This window comes from Poecile atricapillus, chromosome 1, assembly GCF_030490865.1.
Source record: "Poecile atricapillus isolate bPoeAtr1 chromosome 1, bPoeAtr1.hap1, whole genome shotgun sequence".
In the NCBI taxonomy this organism is placed as follows: domain Eukaryota; kingdom Metazoa; phylum Chordata; class Aves; order Passeriformes; family Paridae; genus Poecile; species Poecile atricapillus.
In genome coordinates, this window is record NC_081249.1 from 65,766,404 (window position 1) to 65,790,379 (window position 23,976).

Genomic DNA, 23,976 nt, shown 5'->3' on the forward strand with positions numbered 1-23,976 from the left:
CTCTGGAATAGTTAATGTAAAATACAATCAGATTGTTCATGCATATTGGGCCAAGCACACTGAGTGCATACTGAATGTATGTAAGTTTGGGGTTTTTCTCCTAGCACAAATGCAAGCTGTGCCTGGCTGCATTAATTCAGGTTCACGTCCCATTGCTAGAAATTATAAGGGTAAGTAGAACATGAGAATTCTGTATCTAATTCAGAAGTTTCTGCAGGCTCCAGTTTTCCTTCCAAGAGATGTCAGGTGTTCAGTCCTAGAAGGAGTCAAATCTAAGGAAAATTTATCCTCAAAAGAAGCTGAAATAATGTGGTTTTCTGTCTTTCTTTTAATTTTCCAGCAGTGGACTATTTACTTATATCTTCAGACGAGGGTCATTTGACATCATGTCAAATCATTTTCCTTGACTGTTTGGCCAGATAATATTAAAACCACTATTACTACAAAGAGGACTGGAAGAGTAAAATGGAGGGTTTCTGCATAAGTTTTCCAATACAAAATCCTGAGATCTATTCTCAGGAAAAACATAGTAAGAATGCAAAGACGGCTTATGAGCTACCATAAATAAAAGTTAAATGGCATAACAAAATGCTCCATTTGCATTTTTGGTCTAAAGGGGATTTCAAATTTCTCTGCATATTCTTGCATGGAAGGAAAGGAAAAAAGCTATTAGTTTCTTTCACTGATTGCACATGGTGGAATGTGACTAGTTTGGGCATAAACTGGGACATTTATCCTGTTTTATATTTATTCTCCTCTGTAATTATTACAATACAATCTGAGCTACTTTAATTTGGACAGAAAAGGGAACAGAAGACTATGTAATGTTGTGTATTTTCCCTACCACTTCTCCAGGAGCAGAAGAGAGCAAAAGAGACAGAAATAGGACAACTTTGTTCTGTTGCAATTCAGGTTTTATTTGGTTTGAGGTTTGGGTTTTCTGAAAGAGTTGTTAATTTCCACACTGTATTAAAATACAGAGTCACATATATTTTTTTTCTTGGAAAAAGACACATTGAAAGAAAAAAAATATGCTGCCATTTGTAACGATCCTTAGTTCCCCAGTGACTTCTTTCCAAATCCTCCAAATTTGCCAGGAAAGTTTCATTAGTATTTCATTGTGCAGAGATGAAAATCATCAACCAAGAGATTTACAACAGCTTCTAGGTACCCATAGTCTAAGACACTGAGTATTTTGATGAGCTCTTGAAACTAATTACAAGTACCATAGGAGCCCATAGCTTGTTTGAAGGACAAGTTTGATGTTAGCGTCTGTAAAACCAAAAAGATATGAAATAGTAAACTGCATTATTTCTGACATCCTGAAAGTTAAAGGACTCATGTCCAGCTATGTTATATTATCATAGTGAATGCAAATATTATGAAGGCATGATTAACTACCTCAGCATAACTTTATGTTATAAGTATGCCTTATGTGGAAATATTTTTTTTCCCTGGCACATCTTCCAAACTGCTGACAGACAATGGTTTTGGGTATCCCTGAACCATCCTGAGTATGAAATTTACTTGTCATCTATATTCCACAAAGATTAAGTATTTCTGCTTACTTCTGAATTAGACTTCTGCTGCCACAAGTTTTTCATGATATAGCAAATTATTATGTAGAAGATATTTCCTTTTGTTAATCTTCACTTTATCAGCAACTATCTCTTTAAAAGAAAAATAAAAAAAAAAAAAGCTCATGATTGAAATTGTTCCAAGTTTTTAAGAATCATCCTTTGTTCACCTTCTCTTTAAAAGTCTTTTGCAGATCGTTATCAAATTACCCCAGTTAGACTTATTTCTCCTCAGCTTGAACCTGCTGAGTGCATCAACAGGTTCTGCAGACTCTTCCCACTGCCAACACTTTGGCTTTGAGAGCTTATGACCAGTTCTGGCACAGTGTGGCTGAACCTTGGGTGCAGCTGCTGGGAAAGAGCTGGGTGAGAAAGATCCAGGAGATGCCCTCCTGGGGACCTTGTCCCAGCCTGAGATCTCCTTTTGGCTAGAAATCTGGCCAACAGTCCTTGTCAGAGCAGCATTCAGGGATGCCTATGCCTGGCCTTCTGCTGTGCCCACCTGCTGCCTTGCCTTCCCAGAGTGACTTCAGACCAAGTCTGTCACCACAACCTGGTCTAGAAATGAGGGTCATTCACTGCCCTGATAACCCCCTAGACCTGCTCTGCTCCTCTTGTTTGGGCACTGTGTGACAGGACTCCTGTCCAAGGGTCTCTACCCTTTAATACAGTCTCTATGATCCTTGCAGAGCAGCCCGGCAAACCCTGCACTCTGACTGGCCTGAAAATGTCAAAAAGACACTGTGTTGGAGATACAAGCCTCTTTCACTACTCAGAAGATACAGTCCTGAAGGAATTGTTTCAGTAAGCTAACCTGGATATTACTCCTCCTTAAGGCAAGACATCTCATCATCAGTACTGTTGAAAGCTTCTAAGTGACCTGACAGATAAGTATGGGCAACTATACATTGCTCATTGTTAGGAAAACTTGTCTTAATTTTAATGACAATAAGATGGAAACAATTCTGTGAGCCAAATGGATGATGTGGTAAAATATAAGCAAATATTATATGGACATGTAAATGGTATTTAGGCAGATACTTTATTTTATTTATAATCTTCTGAAGAACAAAGGATAAAAAATAAAAAAACAAACCTTATAAAGGTTGTCAGATGGCTATATAAATTAGATATGTTTCCATAGTGTTTTTAAGACAATTCCCAGTCTTGTCAGTCTTTAATCTTTGGGGAAGTGGAACCTTAATAAATTAAACAGTCTTTAAAAGAGTTTTTATACAAAGTTAATGGACAACCACTTGCCAGAGTAGCTAAATCACCATGAATTCAAGAATCTTCCTCCTGATTAAAAACTTTTTCTAAGTGAATAGTATGACTGGGAGAATTGTCTTTCTTATCTGGTAACCCATCTATAATTCAGGTGTACTACAGCAGATGTAAAACAAGACCTAAATATTCTAAGCCCCTCAAGGATAAGTCTAGATGTAAGCAGTGCATCACCTAATCTATGTAAGGAAGAAATGACTACATTCTAATTGAAAAATGTCATTGCAAGGCCCAAAGCTCCATATTCCACATTACATTGTGAAAAGGTAAGGGGGTGGGGAAATCTGTGTGCCTGTCTTTTTCAACAGAAAGTTTCCATTGTTATTCTTAGCAACACTGAAGAAGAAAAAGAGCATGGTTGTAGGGGGAAAAATACCAGAGGGAAAAATCACATTAAAGTATTCCTATTCACGTTAGCTTGGATGTCTAGACATAAAATGTGATAAGTTATCAGTAGCACTTTAACTTAACACATGGCCTTTAAAGATTCATATGCAAGCAATGAACTTGTTTTATATTTGTCCCTGGCACAACTCATGATCATTCTAAGCCAATAACTGTAGACACATGTCAAGTTTGCAAACATCTTTAGCATTTTTATTTGACTTTTATTGCTTGTCTGCTTTTTACCCTGCTTCTCCCTTTACAAATTCTTTATGCTTGTGGAAACTGAAATCTTCCTCCATGAATTCTTGCCTTAATTCTGAACCAGGTACAATTTAAGAAGCTACAGACTATATTTTTCAGGTTAGACTTAGTGGAGAATGTACAGCTCCTGGATATTTGAAATAACGGAAAGATTTCCTAAATTAAGAGGTGGAAATTTTCTGTTGGAGAACTGGTCATTAACAGAATTTAACTTGTAACTCTCATTAAGTTCAGAGTACATAAACTAGGAAAAAAGTTCTCAAAAGGAACATTGCATGCAAATGAGATAGAGTATGCAGAGCTGGAAGTAGCTGTCCTAGTGATATAAGTAATACTCTCTATTCATCACACAGACACCCATACATAGAATGCACATAGATATGCAAAAAAATAGGGAAGTAAGTACTTCATAATAAAGCTAAAACTTTACATGAAGTACATATAATATAGAAGAGATAAAAGAGACAAATTATTTGCTACAAATTCCCTTAAATTTATATAAAACTATTATTTTCTTCTCTGTTGAGAAAATAAACATAAATCCTTTAAACAGAAGCACATACTGATAGAAAAAGCAGATCACAGCATATTTACCTTTGTTCACACAGTGAAAGCAAACTGGAAAAGGAAGCACATGAATCAAAGTTCATAGTGATGCCTATGCCTGAAGTACGGGACATGACATCAAATCTTTTGCTTCTTACTATCTTTGACCTCTAGACAAGATACTTAAACCCATTCACTGAGACTCACATACATGCCTTCATTTCCAAAGAAGGCGCAATGTGGGCAACCACTTGAAGACTCACTCAGATTCTAGCACAAAATAGGTTCTCTGTTTCCCCTTATTTCATTTGCTCTACACAATAAAATATTGTTAAATACTTACCTAAATGAGTTAGTAAAGGATCTTAAAGGAATATAAAATTTTACTATTGCAGATTCTCTCTGGATATTTTCTAAGGCTTTCTAATAGAGTATCTTAATGGTGTTTTAAATGTCTTAAGCAGTGGTAGTATGCCTTAGCAAAAGGTTAACTGATTTTTGATTCACTGCCCTTGTCTGGGTAGGCCCCAAAGAAGTTTCTGTAATACCAAAGGAGTGAGACTATAACTTCACAATTAGGAATCAAACATCTTAGTCAGAGCTTCATGTTTTACTGGAAAATGTGGGCTTCTGTTCATAGGAATTGGAATTTGGATTGATTCTGACATTTAACAAACAATGACCAATTTTCATGTAAGTAGTTCACTCCCACCTTCCCCATAGGACCTTTATTGCCTGAATTAGTCATTTAGTCAGACTGACGTCTTACCACCACAAATAAGCAATTATTTTAGCTGAAAAAAAAAAAAAAAGTTGAAATGGGAGGCATTGATTATATTTCCTCATGCAAGGAAACAAATACATAGTAAAGATGACTCACATTAATTTTTAAATGTCTAGGAAGTCCTCAAACCTCACTGTACCCACAAATAAATATTTTTCAGCATACTTCACTTGTCTGTCATAATAAAGTCAAAGTATTATCTCTGTGAGCCACAAGTATTTCTTAGTTACAGCATATTTAACCTGGAAATACTCGGAATTTGAGACTACTTACATGCTACAAATGTCTGTTAAATTTATACAAAACTAATATTTTCTTCTCTGCTGAGAAAATAAACACTTCAAACACTAGCACATACTGGTATAATGTCAGAAAAAAACAGATCACAGCATGTATACAATCTTTGTTCACACGATGAAAGGAAGCTGGAAAGGGAAGTGCATAAATCAAAGCACCTGCCCAGATTGATGCCTACACCTGGAAAGTAGCCCCCAATGCTCAACACACATATATGCACCTCTATTCTCTGCCTCTTTTGCAACACTTTTCCCACAAAGGTAGATCAGCACCTCCCAGTGGGTCTTTTAGGAATGGCCAAAACCAGGTGACATTGTCTACAATGGGCCATATCCAAAAGCACATCAATTCCACCTCATTCACAAGTGGAAGTTGAGCATTTGGAAGACATCCCATCATTGGGGCATAAACCCACCTCAGTGACAGTGAAAGTACTCATATATGACTCAGCTTCACAGAGCAGGGACACTCCCAAGCCCTGCACTTCTGCTTGTTCTGAAAATAGGTTAATGAAATCTCTTAAAAAGCTACCCAGCTACATACTTCTGCTTGTTCTGAAAATAGGTTAATGAAATCTCTTAAAAAGCTACCCAGCTACATACTGCCTTTTCAAAATCTCTTTCAGATGTTCACCAGTTTGTTGTGATTTGTGTTGTCATAGTGATTGGAAGTCTCAGGCGACATAGAGGGACTCATGGCAAATGACACACTAAAATGTACTGAGTCAGAACCCTTACTCTGAAGAGCTAATTTAGGATTAAAGTGCTCTGATTCCTGAATGGAGACACAACAAAACAGGGCTGTTGATGAAACTTCCATCCCAAAAGTCTACCTTGTCTTCAGTGGAAGGAAATAAAATGTACTAAACCAATTACAAATCACTCTCCAAACCGCTCCAGTAAAGACTGTTCAATGTAACGAGATAAAAGCTAGCAAACTTAACGTTAAATCATGGAACTGCAATTGCCACTTCATTAGCTGATAAATAGCAAGTTCAGCTGCCCTCACATGAGAGGGGTGAAAGGAGAGTGAAGGCATTAACCTCATTTTCTCCGCTTTTACACATGAGTTGATGCTTAAGGAAGAATATACCGATGAGGATGTGAGGGAAAGTGGTTTTCTTGCAGACCCGCAGTGGTTGGAAGCAATATTCTGAACCCAGATTTTCAGAGTGACATGTCAGTGTTGACCACAGAATACTTCAGCTACATTCTTCAACTCAATGTTTTATTGCCTTTTTCCTCAAAAAACTTAACAAAAACACCACAGAAAAAATAAACAGGACCAGTCGGAGAAAACCTGACCGGGTAAAGAAAGCCCTGTACCTCAAGAAGGAATGCCCCTGTTGTTACAACAGTTTAAGAGATTATTTTTTTTCCTTTCTAAATCATTTTAGTAATTTCTTTGTTCAACAAGATGAAGTGCAAAGTCCTACACATGGGGATGAACAACATTAGGCAGAAGTATATGGGAAAAGCACCCACATATACCAGGTGAAAAGCAGCTTGACAGAAAATGACCTGGGTGTTCTGCTAAACACCAAGTTGAACACGAGCCAGCAATGCACCCTTGCTGCAAAGAAGCCAAGGTTACCTGGACTGCATTCGGCACAGCACTGCCAGCAGGTCAAGAGGGGTGATCCTGCCCCTGTGACACTGGTGAGGCTGCCCCTGCAGAGTTGTTCTGGGCCTGTGAATGCAACAAAGACATGGACATACTGTAGAGAGTGCAATAAATGGCCACAAAGATGATGCAGGAATTGGAGCATCTCCCCTATGAAGAGAGCTTGAGAGAGCTGGGACTGTTCAGGTAAGAAGGCTCAGGTGGATCTTATCCATGTATATCCATGTATATCCATGTATGGGCTCTTCAGAGGTGCCCAGTGAAAGGACATCAGAAAATGGACAATAACACAGAGGTGTCATCTGAACATCAGGAAACATCTTTTCTTGTGAGGATGACCAAGCACTGGCATGGCTGGTCCAGGGACCTTGTGAAGTCCCCATCCTTGGAGATACTCAGAACCCAACTGGACACAGTCCTGAGCAACTGGCTTTGGGTGGCCATGCTTAGGCAGGGATATTGTCCCAGTCAACTTCCAGAAATCACTTCCAATCAAATACTCTGCGTTTCTGTGACAATAAGCAGTTACATCAATATTTACAAGTGCATGCTCATCTATAATTTGTTTCACCGTTTCTTTGTTTTCTTATTTCACATTTTGTAAAGCAGCTGTTAAGAATGAAATACAGAAAAGGCTTATCGCACCACACCCTCACACAGCCTGTCAAGTAAACACTTCACTTTTTGTTGACTGTAAATGTTTAGTAGACTTAGACCAGGATTTATCTTCCTTAACTCTGTTTACCTAAGTAACTAAGAAACTTCTTTGTCTGGGCTCCCACTGCAAGCAGTACAGTTCACTACAGGCATTGTTAACTGTGGTTAAATGGGCATTTTTATGCAACAAAAACCTGAACTGTCACCAAAAGCAATGTTTCCACATTCCCCATGCTCCTGCATCCCTCCAGGGAAACAGACAGTACACTGGAACCTGATTTTGCTTATTCCAGCAGCTGCTAAAAGAGACACAGAAGGAGCAATGGGATGAACGGAGCCAGAGGCATGCTGGCACTTAGAGTGGGCCTCTGGCCATGACCTCAGTCTACTTTTCTCCACTGGCTTAGAGAATGTTTAAAAAAATAGCTCATACTAGGCTGTCTACTAGAAAGAAATTAATCTCTTCTGTTGTAATTAAATGCATTTCATATTAAATCTGATCAGTTCAGCTGTGTCCCAGCAAACCCTACAATCTCTAGTGGTTCAAAATACAGTCTTGTGTGTCTGCACACAGTTCCCAGCGATGAAAATACATGCAAGAAAAGAAAGGTAGAATTTTATTTTTGTTACTTTGATCAGACACCTTTACATCAATTGTTAGAATTTTAAACTTTCTGAGAGTTTGAATCAGGACCCCTGTTACTACCTAGTGCTATGTCCAGATAAAAGTGAATGTGAAGGACAAATAATCAGAAACTACATACTGAGAAGTTCCACTTAGGCACAGAAAAACATATTCAAACATAGCATGATAATCGCAAAGAATGTGCCAATTATCCAGAATAACACTAAAACAGAAACATGCTGTCTTTGTGATAATAATGTGATACACAAAAACTCTCCCAGAAGGAATGAGATCAGACCCCAGTCATTTATAATATGGTCATTTTTCATCTGTTCATTAATCTAATTCATCATTTACATTCAAGATTTGCATATTTAACTCACTGGACATCTGTCTGTTGCTTTCAGTCTAGCTTGTCTGACACAATCCCATAAATGCTCCCATATGTCAATTACTTCATTCTAGTAAACACAGAAAAGAGATGATGGTGCCAGTGAATCTTGTTATGCTTCTCCCATAACTGAATCACTGTGGCACAAAAAATAAAATACTATAAAAGAAGTACTAGGAAACAATCACGAGAAACAGCTGCCTAGATTCACAGACTGCATTAAAGCAACATAGCTGATGTTGGAACCTCTAGAGCTATGACTCAAACGAGAAACAGACTGTGGCTATTCAGGCTACTTCTCAGACTTTGCCTGAAGTGTTACACAGCAATACCCTGCCATCCTACTGCTCCAAGCAATCACCCACTGACTGTTCCATGTCCAGAAGTCCCTGAGAAGTGCCAGAGGCACAAGTGCAAATCTGTTACACATGCACAGTCTAATCCAGGGGACACGGAAAACTAAGCATCTCCAAGTTTTTAAAACTTTCTATCCAGTTCATTCTTGTTCCAAGAGCAGGCAAAAAGTGAGCTTAAAACAATCCTGCCAGAAATGTTAACACTCATCTGCCAGAAATACAAACATTTCCATTCAGATAAGTGAAGAAAGCTGAAGAAGCCATGCAATAACTTTCTGAGTACTCAAATCACCAATTCATTACAGTATTTGGTTGTGTTCTCAACCTTTGTAATCAACTATGGAGTTTGGTGTCTCCAGCATACTTAGTGACAAAGCAAACATTGCTATATCACCTCCATGCAGACGGCTTCCCTACCTCTGTTTTCTTCTGCCTCAAAGCCAAAGTAGTAATGATAATTTAAGGCACTTAAAGTGCTGGGACCTGAGAGACTGAGACAGTTCAGAGCTACCCAGATACCCTGAAGTAGTGCATACAGGAAAAGGCCTGCAGGAAGTCTGCAGGAAAGAGGATTTTCAGTAACAGACTACCACATATTAAGCCACAATTTTTAAATGCTTTACTATGTATACAAAACCTTTTCATTTGCTAAAACTTTTACTCGAATGAAGAAAAATTGAAAAAATTAATAAAAGAATCTAGGTAATGTAGTGGAAAGCCTGGAAAGGAAAGGAAGAGGGAATGATGCGTTGTTCTGTAAGCCCGTAATATTTCTCTTGCCACAGAAGACCATCTGAAAATTTGGCCCCAGTTTTAAACCTATTTAATTTTTATTATTAGCCTCTAACTATTATTCTAAAGATGCAAATATATGCTGAGTAATCCACGTGAACATTAAGATGTTCTTATAAATTTATAACTGCTATAAATTGCTTATAGGTTTAAAACTGTTCTTAGAATTTTATCCAGATGGATTTCATTTCCCCATTTAATGTAGCTGAGTTATGGCAGCAGATTATTTTAGATGTGCAGCTGCAAAGAAGGTGGAAAAAAGAGGAAGACCATCAAGAGAAACTTTCTTTTTCTGAGTATAATCCATAGTTTTCATATAAAGTTCTTCATCTCTACACCTGCTTCACTCTTCAGGTTTTCAGATTTCTTGCAGGTAGTCTTGGTGATACGGGAGCAGTAGAATTGCAAGTACAGAACTAACAGCTCGTTTTATTCTCTGCAAATCACTGTGGTGAGCATGGAGATCCCCTCTGTCTAAATGAAAATATGCAGGTTGACTTCCCTGGTTGCTTGCTTCCAGTTGCTATAACAAGATGTGGCTAGTCAATGGAAAGAAGACTAGTTTACATTTTTCATTTTTAAATGAATGACCTGTTCCCTTCAAAAAATACTTTATTATGATCACCCCATGCCTGTTTTTCCCAGCTTTTCACATCAAGTTTCGCTGTTGTAAATAATACATAGAAATACAGAAAAGTATGACCTTCAGCCAAAATAATTTCCCACTCAAAAATGAAAACACTAAAAGTAAGTGAGAGTCATACAGTGACTCAGCAGGAAATATGTAGGACATGGACAGAATCTGAGTCAGAGACAGATTTTATTGACTGCTGTGCATGTCTTCTGGAGAGAGATGTCATATGATGGGCTCTGAAACATCTGACTCTCAAAACAGAAGATCTAAAATGATCAACAACACTTTATTCATATGGCAATCTATGTGGATTTGAAAAGTGGAGGTGTTAGCATGTAACATTCTCAAATAAATAAGGAAAATATTGGAACTTAAGAACGTAAGAACTGCCTTTCCAGCTAGAAAAAGAGGTTAGTTTGATTGTACAGTGCCCTCCAACACTTGGTTTAAGGAAAAGAGAAGAAAAATAGAAGTGTGGAGATATATTCTTTTAATAATATTTTCTTCATTTCACACCATTTCCTGTCCAGAGACATGCTGAGCCAGAGTATGTATCTAGACCACCATTACTGAAATACCCTTTTTTCTCTATTTATATAATGAGACATTGTATAGTCGTTCTCTTACTCAACCTCTCTACCAAAAGGTACTCAGAAAGAGCAAAAATTAATGACTGAAAATGCCTTTTCCTCTTTATATCACTGAATACAAATCAGTAAGTAAAGTTCAGAAGCTTCCCCCCGCCATGTGGACATATTTTCCTTCCTTTTCTTTTTTGCCATTTTGTATTTTTTTCCAATGAAGAGGCTATAAACTTACAAGAAGAGGGGGAAAAAATAAAGAATATAGAACAAATGTTAAATGTTACTCTAATTAATTCTAAGAGGAAAAGGAACAAGGAAAGAGTAGTTGTGAAAAAAACCCTAAACCACTTAGTTCAACTCTTGCTGGGTTTGCAAGGAGACTCCAGCTGGAAACTTTAGCCAGACTATATTCCAAGCTATGTGGTTTTAACATTAATCTGTCCAAAGAATATCTACTATATCTGCTATGCAAACCACGTGTTATTTGCACCATGCTGGGGGCATGGGATGGCTGCAGAAAAGGAAAATCCATCAGTGACAAATCAGATACATAAGGAGGGAATGACATAATCTGTTTTTTACTGAAACTTCTCACACCCTTCCATGCCATCTTGAGGTTTCCATTTGAGCACTTGGGTAATTTCTCCACGTTTACAGAGGTTGCTCTTTTTCTCAAAGTGGGACTGATTGAAGAGTGGGATTTTTTCTAAAATCGTAACAGGAAATATGAAACAATTATGTCTTGCTGGATACATTTTCAGCTTTTTTTTTCTTTGGATAATTAGAACAACTCTGAAGCAATATAATTAAGAGGTGAAGCTTACTGGTCAATTTAATTATGTATTTTATGTGACATAATTTTTTTGCAGGAATTGTATTTATTTTACCTTGTGTTTTAGTGAGTTCATTTCAGTACTGCTGAGCTGTAAAAATAGAATATTTTGGCTAATAAAAATAGCCCCCTCTGCACAAAATGTTTGTCACACAGAACTAGGTATGTCAGAGCTAGGTTGAAAATGTATGTAAGGAAGAATGTGTGATATTGATCAAGACAGACAGAAGGAAAAATTTGGCTGAGAAACCCCAAACTGTGAAAGAAGTATTAATGTTAGATAAAATTTGTCTCATTGTAATAATTAATAATGATAAAACTAATAGGGTACCAAATTAATGAAAATATGAAGAAAGCTGGAAATAAAGTGTGATATACCAAAAAATAAAAACACTTTAAAAAAATCTGTGGAAAAGCATCTGTGTGAAAAAATGCTTTGGTTACACAAGAGAAACCTGCTGCCTAAGTGATGATGGCTTGCTGATATCTGGAGAGCAGACTTCTGTCTTCTGTGAGAAGACAATAGAAGCTGCCCCCGCATTGGACTAAGCCACTTCCACCCTTCATGATGGGTGGTTCAGATCCCCTACTGGCCAAAGCTGAGCCCATCAGAGACACAGGTAATATCTCTGCGGTAACATATTTAAGAAAGTGTGGAAAATGCTGCATAGGAGCATCTGGGAGAGAGGAGTGAGAAAACACGAAGGAAACAAGTCTGCAGACACCAAGGACTCTGGAGAAGCAGAGGGAGGAGGTGCTCTAGGTACCGGAGCAAGGGTTCCCCCACAGCCCATGATGCAGACCATGGTGAGCCAGGTTGTTCCCCTGAAGCCCTAAGGATCACAATGGATCAGATACCCACCTGCAGCCTGTGGCAGGCCCTGTGCTGGAGCAGACGGGTGTGCCCCGAACAAAGCTGCAGCTCATGGACATCCCATACAGGTGCAGGCTCCTGGCAGGAGCTGCAGTCTGTGGAGAAGAGACCACACTGATGCAAGTTTTCTGGCATGATTTGGGAGCCCATGAGGCATCCACACGGAAGTAGTCCATTCATAAAGGACTCTTCCACCCTGTGGAAGGAACACATGGTGGAGCAAGTTTGCGAAGAATTGCAGCCCATGGGAAGGACTCGCATCGGAGAAGGTCATTAAGGAAAGTAGCCCATGTTTTAGAATCCCACACTGGAACATGGGAAGAGACCAGGGAATTAGGAGTGGCAGAGAACATGTGATGAACTGATCACAAGCCCCATTCCCATCCCCCTGTGCTGATGAGGGTAGAAGGAGATGAAGTTCATGGTGAAGCTGAGCCCAGGAAGAAGGGAGGGGTTGGGGGAAGGCAGTTTAAGATTAATTTTTATTTATCATTACTGGCAAATAATAAATTAAATTTAAATAATTTTGCCAAGTCTGTTTTGCCCATGATGGCAGTTGAAAAGTGACCCTTCTCAGCCCACCTACAAGCTTTTCATTACATTTTCTTCCCCCATGCTTTTGATGGAGAGAGAGTGATAGAGAAGCTTGCTGGGCGCCTTATGGCCCAGCAGGACAGGAAAGCACTGGAAGGTGAGGGGCGTACAGATGTAAACTCTCAGAGCTAGTGAATAAACCTCAACTTCTCGTGACCACGAGTGTAGTGTTTCCTCAGTCTTCCTGCTGTGTCAGGAATCTTCCTGACTACACTTACAACATCTTAGACTGTGGAATTATTTGAGTAGTAGTTCAGTACTGAACTAAATCTTCAGCAAAATGTTACAATAAAATCTGAGCCTTAAGTTGTCTCTTCTTTATAGAGAAACACAAACATCAGCCCCATATACTCTGACCACTCTTTGTAAGTCTCTGAAGTTCAGGAAGGCAACTCTAATACCTGGAAAAACTCCATTTGATGCATTTCTATTTATTCCTTACTATGAATTCTTACTCATTTATTGTCAAGAAATGTTATCTATTTTTTCATATATATGGTAGGGTAAATGGTGCATTTGAAAGAGGTAGCTGTCTGAAATGATATACAAGGTAGTTATTGTAGAAGGCATTAGTTTCAGACAGAAATAGCAAAAGGCAATGCCAGAAACTTCTCCAGATTACAGCTGGATCAACTTCAAAATGTGATTTTTTTGTCTAGCCATTCAGAATAGAAGAGTAAGGTTTTTTAATTAAGCCTGTTCATAGCATCTGCAGAACTGGAGAGCTGTCATCTACATCAGAATAATGTCTGAGCTGCTTAAAAGACAAGGTTATAAAGTCAAGAGAAAGAACATCTAGTATTTATAACCCACATCATTAAATTTATTTTAAAACTCTTAATGAAAGAAAATAACAATTACACCAATTACATTAATTCTGAAGGATCCCAAAACTGCAACTAAGAATTACTTCCCAAATAACTGAAATACAGAAATACTTGAAAAATTACATTATTACTATTCAGAAGGTCTTTTGTAAAGACAATGTAGAGATATTCAATTTTGATTCAAAATTTTAATTAAAAAAATTATCAGTATGTTTTAATTGTCTGATTAATACTGTGATTAATACTGTGTTTAATACTGATTAATGCTGTGAACTTAAAACTTAAATTACTTATATGATATAAAGTTTAAAATTTAAATGCAGGACCAGTGTCCAACACTTGGGCATGAGACAAAAATCTAAGGTAGATTAACAGAGACATGATTAGCAGCACAGTAAAGGACAAACGCTTGAATCACTGTCAGACTTTGAAGATAAAATTTTGATGTCACCAGAGCTAGGGTGGAATTCAGTGACCTTAGAGATTTCCAGTGTCATGAACAATCCAGAACACCTGTGAAGAGCTGACAGCTATGTCACAGGACTCAAGGGTAAAAATGTGAAGCAGCTGAATTCCAGGAATGTACCCCCACCACCAAAAAGGGCATTAAATTCACATGCATAGGAAACAAAATCTTCTTCCCACCTATATAATCAACTTATCCAGTTTATCCTAAAAGAGACACCTACAGGTGATCAGCTGAATAATCTTTTGAGAATGTTGAGCTGAATTAATGCAATTGAATCCCATTCTGCTCCCTGTACTGATCTCTTTATTATATTGGCATCTGAGGCACCTCACATGAATGTGGAAACTTCTTTTGAGATGCAGAAGCTTAGGTGACTGCAGTCTGGGCACGACTCCCATCTTAAGTTCTTGAAGATACACATACTTGAATGATACCTCTGTATATATATTGGAATTTAAACCAGAAATAGCATAGCCTGTCTGGAGTTCTTTAGAGATTACAAATGTATAGAAAGAAATAGAAACAAATAGGATGCCCTCAAGTATCAAGTCCACTTTTCCACAGCTGTATAATGACAAGTCCAAAGTAAGACATGTCCTTTCCTTGCCCTCACACACACCAGAAGCCATGACACACTTTATTTCCCATACCAAATGTGGTATTATTAATACAAAAAGCCAGTAGCACCAAAAATAGGCCTTGACACACCAAGAGTTTACACAATAACTAAAAGTACCATTGACTTGGGAATATGCAAACATGTGTAACCTGCAAAGTCAAAAAGTATGTTGTTTCTGAGGCAGAAGTTTGTCCTGGGCATAGTATTGACACTTTCAGCTAAACAAAATAAAGACAAAACAAAAGAGATCTCCGATTTTGGAGGGACTAGGATTAGTGAAAAGTGCACTATGCTTTTTTGAAAGCCACAGGTTTTGGGCTGGTTAGTCCCTTCAGTAGGCCTACTTTCCTACACCTTCTTCCAAAACTGAAATGAAATCCATAGATAAAACGTCCTTAAAATCATGAGGAGCAGCTGCTAGTTTTGATAAGACATTTATTTTTAACACATAAACAGAATTTACAAGCCAACTTTTCAGTAACATATGGAATAAATTGGCCATGCTCATGTAAGAAAAACCTAAAGATTTAGATTTCAGTATCAGATCGAAGTTTTGGATTTTTCATTTACAGCACATGTAAACATGTAATAACACATGAAAGAAATAAAATTAAAAGCCAAAAAAAAAAAAGCAAGCAAATTCTCATACAACAGCTTTCTGGATTCTCTAAACAAAAAGCAGATAGAGTGATTCTATCTGGAAAGCAACTAGAAGAAAACAGCTTTGAGTCAATGTTCTCCTTAACAGACACACTTGAAGGTCATAAAGATGAAAAGCAGAGGCTGCCAACAGCTGGAAACAAACATATATTCTCAACCAAAATTATGACCTGATATATAAGACAAAGTTACATCATAAAGATACTTGGCCTTCTTACCATGTGATTTTTTCCATGGTCTGTCAGTTTAGCAATATTTAATCTGACTTCTTTTCAGAACTACTTATTCATAAAAAATACTATTATTTATACTGAAGACCATTTCAAATTGACTTAAAACAGAGGCATATGGATTTTGAGACACACAAAGATAATTACAACACAATGACATTCTTTCTGGGCTTGAGGGAAAAAAAATGAAGGGCCCTGCTTTCAGCTATTGCATTTATCAGTTACCAATTTTACTACAGTTAAAACTAGTATTAAATAGCTTAACCCAGACTTCCTTTAAATGTCTCATAGCAGAGGAGCCCCAACTGCCATTGCAGGCATGTTAACTGAAAGTATAGCACAGAAAAATCACCATTTGGTATCTGCCCAGTCTGTAGAGAAATTCTGCAGCTGTCTAAGTTTCTGATACCAAAGCTCACCTGACACCTAGAATGCTGTGCCTGGGACTTGTCAGAATAAATGTGCTGCTGATCGCTCTGAAAACTCAGCACCTATTTTATGCATAATAAACCAGGTAAAGTGTTCCTCCAGGACCAGGCCTGGAGAGACCTTAAGAGCTCAGTTCTTCAGGTATGTTCAGAACACATGCAGTGTACAAATCTCTCCATAAGGGAGATTGAAGTGTCACTCTTTCCACCATTGTACAATGATTTGGGTGATTAGCAAAGATTTATATGATGGCATTTAAGTCCATTCCTTTCTTGGGTGTTTAAAGATGCTGTTCCTGCTGTCCCAGGGAATCCCCTCCCCAAAGCTCTAGGATATTCAGAAAAATGTATGTTTCTAGCATAAGACAGCATGAGGGAAGAATCGAGAAAATGGGAGTTCTTTTTGTTAGCTCCATTCAAATTGGGCCATTTTCATAATTAAGAAAAGGTTCTTCAAACTAGATAGGGAAAAAGAATATGGAAGACAATGAGGAAAAGCCCCAGAAAAAGGACTGATAAATGTGGATCTAATCTTTGATTATCTTTTGAGAGCAAGGACTTATGTTGCCTTAATTTTCTTACTATGGCTTTACCTTCAAAGGAATTCCTGTGCAATGATCCTGCTGCAGAGAAATCTGGGAACTGTTATGATTAACAACACTGCTGTTTAAAACAATTTCAACAGTGCAGTGTATATGATTTCCCAATCATCATGTTGGCACTTGTGAAATATCCATAGGTACGTAGCTCTGGCTAACATAATTACTGTGTATTTCCAGTACAAAAATGCCAAAGCACTCACTTGCTCTGCCCCTTCGGCAAGCTGATGCAGCATGGTGTGCATGTAGGCTGGTAAAATCACCACCTTACAAAACAGAGTGACCTTGGCCAGATGCCTGTTGGATGGCAGAGACCTGAGCGTGGGATCCATCTACCGGAGCTTGGAAGTGGCCCACACACCTCTCTGCATGTCCAATAGGACACATACACTGAGTAACTTCAGACCCACAGATGCTCTCACATGGGCAGCTGCTGAACCCTCTGTGTCTTAACATGCTGCCTCTGGATGCTCACACTCCAGAAGCTCCAACTGCTTTGATTTTTTATTATTTTAACTGTATCAGACAGCCTTCCATGCCTTCTCAGGCTTGCCTTCTTGGTTGGAGACAAAATTGTCAGCAAAGGATCCATAAAACACACAACCCAGGCCTTGTCTTGGGACTCAGCAATGCAAAAATTGCTATTGAGGCTTGCAGTTCCTGGCCAAGGCCAATTGCAATAAGGATTATTGCAATTGATTATTATTTTTGACATAAGTAGTAGGACAGAGATGCACTGAACAAGAAACTCTTCTTAAATTGAGTGTCCTGAAAGACAGAATCATGAAAAGTAGTTACAGAAAAGTAAAATGTGGGAGTCAAAGGCTTAAACAACTGAGGCTTCAACACCACAGTTTCTTCACACTGCGACATGGGGTGGCTTAGCCAGGCTTGGCAAAAAGAACACATTAAATTATCCTGAACTGTCAGTGTGCTACAATAAAAGTTCAGTAAAGTTTACAGTAACAAATAATCACAACATATATCACCCTTCCTACTGACAGAGATAGGTAAGTTTGCTCTGCGCTATCTTACAGTACAGTGAAAAATTTAGAAGAGTCCACATTGCTTTTCCTAATTTTGGTTCACTAAGACAAGTGGAAAACAAATCCCAGCACACAGCCAAAAGGGCTAGGGAGTATTAACAAATGCACAAACCCATCACATTGCATTCTCTTGCAAATACTGATATCAGACCTGCTCAGAAACATAACAACTTCCATTGCTCAAATTCAATCAAATTCCATAAGTGTGAGATTTCAAAAGAATAATTAAGCTAATTCTGATGGAAAGAATTTTTAGTTATTCTGGCTAAAACCACAACTGCATATGTGAAATTTTAAATTATTGACTTTTTCAAAAATTTAAGGAAGGAGGGAGGTCCCACCCTCTGAAAAATTATATACACTATCAGACCTTTTAAACATCTTGCTCTCAGTTTAATGTTGAATCTTCTGGCTCTCCTACAGTCCCTTCCATCTGTGGTTTTGCACTTCACTACTCCAGAGCCACACATGGCAGATGTCACATGTCAACCTGATCTGGGATTTGTTGACTACTGGTCAGGCAACATGGCTACTGGGCTAGTAGAATGCCAGCAAGCCAGGAGCACAATCCCACTGTATGTGCCTCTATTGCAGCCCCAGCCCTTCCCTGCAGCACCCCCAGCCCTCGCTCGGAGCACACCTGCTCCACAGGCAGGCGCACATCCCTCTGCAATGCCATGGGCACACCCAGGAGCTGGTGCTGCTGTTCTCACCCCCGCCTGCAGGCACACATCCATAATACATGTAAACATCAAAATGAGAAATGAGTGCTGTGCGTTTAAAGCTTGGTCACTTGAGAGAGGTGTCTCAGAAATTTTAGATGTTGATCTCATAATAAACAATGGCAAAGAAATGAGCATCGCTGCCAGTCTGGATGAATACTAATTTCTTATCTCTTCAGGTTGCCTGTCCTTGTCACAAGGCATATAGTCAATACAGGAGAAAAAATAATGCTTTCTTTTTTACACAGAAGCAACATGAATTGCCTCATCTGCCTTCCCGCGGCTCTGACTACACTGATGTAGCCAGAGTGTTAAGCCTTCCTATAGGTTTGCCACGAGCCTTGTGGCTCTCTGCTTTAGCACACATGGATTTTACAAAAGGAACACTACTAAAGAGCAGAATAAAATATGAAAAAAGTACTGACCATGGCTGCATTTTAGTTATTCATGACAAGTTTAAAACAGTTCCTATTACCAGCAAGTACAGAAGTCCCAAGACTATGTGTGAAATGTGATGTCGAAGACCTTGCCCCTGCTTTGGATAACAAACAAAAATTAGTATTGTAACCCCTTCCCTTAAAATGTTGCTGAGAAGGTTACAGGACTTGTATTAACCCGTGTTCTATGGAACTAAGAAAAATTCCTTATACCTGTCTCTGATCTTCTTTAAGTAGACACTTAGATAACCAGTGTCAAAAGGCAATCACAAAGCTGGAGCTAAAACTGCAACAGCAATTTAATAGAAATTTAGAGATACAAAACTTAAAAACAGATTAGATTTTTTTTGTCACTGCTCTATAATTCTGTAATAACCATGGACCTGCAAAACTGACCTACTTCAGCAGTAGTAAATACAATCAATTATTTAATATTAACTGAATTATGTAACATATTCTAAATTTCCATTATTTAGAAGTCTCTCACAAAACTCTCACTTCTAGCAATCTCTTAAGAGAGTTGTCCCTGGCTAATTTTTAACCATTTACCTTAGCAGTACAGCCCTGACCTCTAGTGGGTTCAGTGAAACAATATTGCAGGCAGGATAACATGCTAGCTCAGATTCATAAACAATATCTTTTAAACCTGGAAAATGTAGAAGTTCCAGCAAAGCCATGCAATCAGCCAAGGAATAGCTGTTTTATTAAACAGATGAAAATTAATCACAGGCTAACAGCAGTACTGTGTTTGACTTATGCCAACATCCATCTGACTGATGAGGTGTTTTGATTCTCAGCAGATGACTGCTCATTCCCACTGGGAGCTCTGTATTAGGTAAACCCCATTATTAACCTCTTAGTTATACACAAAGTTTGCTTGACTTATCTTTTTTTTGCTAACTTACCTTCAGACCAAGAGATACAGTTTATGATTGAATTCAGAAAAACAAGACAGGTTAGGGATAAATACATTCCAATTTTTCTATAATCTAAAAAATAGATTAAGACCTGATTGTTGCAAAGGCTTATGAACCTCTATTACATTCAGTAAAAATTTAACACTTGCAGGATACATTCCATTTACTCAAAGACCGAGGATCTTAGGTTTCCTGTTATTTTTATTCCACAATGAAAATTAAATTCAGAGCTCTGGAAAGATTACTGAAATGATTTTCCATTTAAGTATGGGAGGCTTCCACATAAAGACTGCAGAAAATATGCAAGAAACAACATTAAATTCATCTAGAAGGTCAAAGAAAGACACAAAGTGATGGGAATATGGTCCGCCTCTTTCAAATTCCTGGCACAGGGTAAAGGATGCAAGGACAGTCTTAACAGGATAGCCAAGATACTCTGCTGTGCTCCTTCCTCCATGTCCTACAGTCTTCAGCACAGAAGTCTCATGAAAGCATTCATACAGCTGATTCTCTTCATCACATTATGTACCTACGTGAATGAATATAATGTTGTTCTGATTTGCTGGGAATCAGACCAAACTAGACTGACAGAACATAACAAGGGTGTCACTATGGGAATAACAGTAGTAGTAGTAGTAGTAGTAGTAGTAATAATAGTAATATTAATAGTAATAATAATAATAATAATAATAATAATAATAATAATAATAATTTAACATAAAGAAAGATACCTCTTCCAAAGAGTGACAAATGTGCTGCGCTTTCACATCATCTGTAAAAGTTAAAAATGCAAATATGCAGACATTTTCCAGATCCTGAGTTCTGCAAGAGAAGGCCAACAAATCTGTTACTTATGAAGTCTGAACTACTCAGTCAGAGCAGTCTATCCAAAAACTAATTATGTAGAAATACTACATTTTTTTGCTTATTCATTACAGAAGTCACTCAATAAAATATGTGATTCTTCATCTTTTAAGGAAAATAAAACGTCCTATTTCTATTGCAGATTAATTAATTCAATAGCTATATTAATTTTGTTCATAATCAAAGCACACATATTATATTTTGCCAAATAAAAATAATTTGACAAAAAAATTCTAGGGATGCTGAGGCTGCCCTTAACTTTTTACACTGTGATTCTTGCATTCAGACATCATTGTCTTAATTAGACAATTATTGTTATATTGTTCCACTATGGTTTGCTATGGCAACCTCACTGTTCAGCTGACTGCTTTGACTGATCTTGTTGGATCAACTGGTCCTGGACAAAATTCTCTTCCCAAAAACACTCTAAATATAATGGCTTAATTGTTAAGCCTCTCTTTATATGCTAGCAAGCTAGGTAAGTTTGGCATCATAGACTCATACTTAAATTTTTTTGGCTGTATCTGTATTGTCCTAAATTCTCCTTTAAATGCCTTCAATGCCAAACTCCTCCAACCACAGGTTCCTTGGCTCTTGGAAAGAATATGACACCTCTATCACAAATCCAAATGCAAACAACAGACTGACCTAGCATCATGAGACATTAATTATTATAAGCATGATTTGGCATTCTCATAATGGTTTCCATGTAAACCCATGGTAAGAAAAGGATGAGCCAGAACAGCCTTCCTATATAAAGTACAGCCTGGGTTGCATAACCTCCTCAGGCCCAAGCTAATGTGGCCTTGCTTGCCTCCAGACCATCTACTCTGACTACTGTTCATGTCTTCAGTTCTTACTTCAATCTCCCTGCCTTTCTCAAGGAAACAGAAAAAACTGCATCCAAAAATCAGACCTAGTAACCTCAGCCTCTGGCTTACTCTCTGTGGCTCATAATATTTCAGACTTACCATCTCTATTAAATTTCCTTGTTTTATTTGCTATCCTGAAAAGGATTGTTAGCTCCTGAATTCATTCTCAAGACAGCCACATTTCTGTGTACAGAAATAGAAGCAAGCCTTTACCCACTTTATCTCTTACTGAACGTTTTTTGCTGTGTCTAATAGGAACTGTCGAGTTCAAACAAGTGGGGAGCAATAAAGAAGGAACAGAATTAAACATGCCTATGTCACAAAGTGTAAGTCAGAAAATTCAGAAAATCAAGGCTGTTTTTAAGGTTTCTCTACCAAGCACCTCAAAACTGAGGTACGAACTTGCAGAAAGGCTCAGTATGAGATGGAGACAGATAATTCTAGGCGTCTCTATGTGTTAATGCTCCCATAGTCAGAGGAAATTTTCAATGTATCCAAGAAGTCCCAAGGGAGTGACTTGGTTGACCAGCAGGAGGCTAAGACAGGCATAATGTCTGCACCTGAAGAACACAGATCTCCCTCAAGTTCCCTGCTACATTTGCAAGTCCTCTAAAATTCTATTTAAACAGTCAAGTTTAAATAGCAGTCAATCACCTGCCTACAAAAGAATGGATGGTTATACCTGACAAGGTGTATCTGACTTGAAAAGTAAATGGAAGCTGTGGGGTTTCTTCATGTCTGCAAAGCATTTAAATCCTGAACACAGATGTACATAACCAGGGTAGGAAATGTTACCACAGGGATTTATAACTGCCCACACAGAAAGTCATAACTGTTTTGGAATTCAGGAGTTCACAGCTGTTTGCCCTAAGTTTGTTTCATCCACATGGCCACAGTCTGAATCACTTGAATGAAGCACTTTCTACTCACAGCATGCTGTCATTTCTTTTTAATGTTTGTACTCAAATGAGAGGGACCATTCTTGAATCACTGCATCAGCCTCAGCATATAAATCTGACTCAGATTCATAGGCCTGCAAGCCATTTAATTTTGAAAGAGCACAGGAAAATTAAAAACAGCTTTGTAATTTTGTACTGGGACAGGTGTATCAGTATGTCTACAGAACTCTGGTACTCCCAGGAACATAGCACAGAAATTTTGAAAAATTTAGGTTAAAGGATGGCACAACTGCACCCTCAAAGGAGCTTCAACGTTGGATCAAATGCAGCTGCCAAACTGTTGGACCATGCACCAATTTAGTGCCTAGATGAGTCACGGAAGAACTGCCACCTCCTCCTGCTCCAGGACAGGATTCTGGTCATCTTTTCTCTGCTGTTCAGGAAGAGCATGGACTCCTAAAAAATCAATAAACTACACTTGTAATTGATTCCCAACGTTTTGGCTATGCTGTGAGACACAGAAGGGCTACTAAGAATACAGCGCTGAAACCAAAACGGGGTCAGCACCAAGACAGAGTACCTGGGTAGTCCTACAAGAAGCACTTCACTCTGTCCAGAGTTACCTGGAGCTCCCAGCGTCTACATTTTCTGAAGTTTTCAAGTCATCTCTTTCTAGGATGTGTCAGCACCACAAGGTTAACAAAGGCATCGAAGGATAGTGTTAGGTGTGGTTTTTCCTATGGGACAGGCTGCTGGATCACGTTTGCTCATTGCTGTGAAGAAACAAATTATGGCTCAGCCAGAAGTTCTAGAGAGGACCGGGAAAAAACATACTGCAGGTCACAAAAGTGCTGTGCCCAGTGACATATGTACAATGTCTGCTGTAGATGTGCCTGGGAGAGCTTGAGAATGGATGCTCCATAGGCTCCCCACGGAAGTGATTACAGCACCCAGCTTGACAGAGCTTAAGAAGTATTTGGACACTGCTCTCACGCGCATGGTGTGACTCTTGGGGACGGTCCTGTGCAGGGCCAGGAGATGGACATTCCAAACCCCTTCAAATATCCTCACAGCATCCCTGACACACACAGAAGCCTACCCTGATCTTCGCAAGGGCATTAAAGCTGAGACGTGCAGCGCAGCCCAGGCTCTTTAGTACCACCAAACCCCCGAATTCCTCGGCCCCCATCCGTGTCCCTCAGGCACCTCTCTCCTGTCTCCACGGCGGCGCCGGCGGCCGCTCCCCGCCCTCCGCGGCCCAGCCGCTCTCCGCCGCGGCCTGCCCGCCC

At 38.7% G+C, this 23,976-nt stretch overlaps 1 long non-coding RNA gene across 2 annotated transcripts; it reads right to left on the minus strand.

Annotated features, from left to right (window-relative positions):
• Positions 1–1,008: 1,008 nt before the first annotated feature.
• LOC131574945 (uncharacterized) lies at positions 1,009–23,976 on the minus strand. 2 transcript variants are annotated; one of them, XR_009276628.1, is made up of 4 exons: positions 23,894–23,976; positions 23,311–23,460; positions 20,784–20,874; positions 1,009–1,272 (listed from the first exon to the last, which is right to left on the minus strand). It is a non-coding gene; the product is annotated as an uncharacterized LOC131574945 (long non-coding RNA). The 2 variants fall into 2 exon arrangements; XR_009276629.1 differs by lacking the exons at positions 1,009–1,272; positions 20,784–20,874 and adding an exon at positions 23,023–23,143.